Below are 1,596 nucleotides of genomic sequence, written 5' to 3'. Positions count from 1 at the left end.
TGGTGCACGTTTTTCTTCCTCATTTATGAGCTGTCTCTTTCTTCTTTTTGACCCAAAATAATGTAACAATGTCCCCTCCAGCTTTCCATCCATGTGGTTTCCTTCTTGAATCAATGGATTACCCAAAATAAATCAATTGTTATTTGTTGTGTGGGCATGTAAGATCATGGATTGTGCTTGGGCTGATTTGAAGGTTGATTTGGGGCTGAATTTAAGCATCAAATAAGGATACAAATGTACCTATTATTTGGGCTAAGATTGACATTGAAACCTTGAGTGTTTAATGGTTGAAGTTTGCACACAACATAAGGCAAGTTTGGGCTTGAAATAAATCATATGATATTCTTTTCTAGAATTGTAATAGAATTGATTTTTGGGGCAAATTTGAAGCACTTATTTGAACCAAGATTTGCTTTAATCTTCAACTAAATGTCTCTTCAATTCTTTGTTCTAAATTCCTACGTTGAATTTTTCTGAATTAATTCATTTAAGCTCCAAAAACCTATCGAAACATTAAAAGAAACTTCATTACTAAAATCACATCAATTATTATAAAAACAACCAAATAAAAACAATAAATACATATGTAAAATAAGAGACTTAATGACAATTTTGATGCACAATCAATGTGCAAGAAGAGGGGCCTAACACAATGAGTTCACGTGAGCTTGAGCTTGAGAATGATGTTAAGAGTCTAATATGTCTGCTTTAATGGTAGAGAAAGTTTTAGGGAACTCTTAAGTGAAATCACCTATAAAGATAAGTATGGTCTTAAAAAAGTCTCTTGATATTAGTCCTCTTAAATTACCTAATTCCTTACTCAACATGCTTGGTGTCCATCACATCATAAGTTTGGAGCAACATGTTGAGCTTCTTAACCCCTTACCTTATGCACAAGATGAGGAAGATGAAAATAATACTAGTTCACTTGATTGTGTCCATACCATATTTACATAGGTTTCAAACAATGTTTGTCTCATTCCACACCCTCAATCATTTAGTGTTCATAGTTACAAACCTGAGAAGCCTATATAACACCTTCCATATCTTCTCATGATAGAATGTCTAAGTTAGCTAAGTCATGACCATATAGAGTTCATAATTTGCATATTGAGATCATGAATAGTTTTTCCATTTAAAATCACAATACAAAAATAAAGCTATTTTTTTATTTTAAATGTGGAGATTAATCAAGAACAAATTACACTAATAAAATTGTAAGCATGTAATACTTGATTCTTAAGTGTAAATGATTAATCAAAAATAATGTCACAAGCAAGAACTCATAATTATCATATAGAATAAGATGTTAGCTATCATTGATGAAAAGGGCTGAACAAAAATTAACAACTAAAAATGCTAGGTGAGATTTTTTTTATGATTTTTTTTGCACAAAAATAATATAAATGATAACTTTAAATGAAAATTATAAAACTAGAGAAGGTAAAATTCAATAAATCAAAAGCTAGACTAATTCACTAACTATATTTGATAGAGAGAGTTAAAACTTGATGCCATTGACGTGGAAGACTAGATGATGTGGTGGAGTATGTTGGCATGGCAATAAAAGATTGTATGGCAGCTAACATGGTAGGA

Source organism: Populus euphratica, unplaced genomic scaffold, assembly GCF_000495115.2.
Source record: "Populus euphratica unplaced genomic scaffold, PopEup_1.0 scaffold1074.1, whole genome shotgun sequence".
Lineage (NCBI taxonomy): Eukaryota > Viridiplantae > Streptophyta > Magnoliopsida > Malpighiales > Salicaceae > Populus > Populus euphratica.
The sequence above is the reverse complement of the archived record's forward strand: the minus strand, read 5'-3'. Positions refer to the sequence as shown.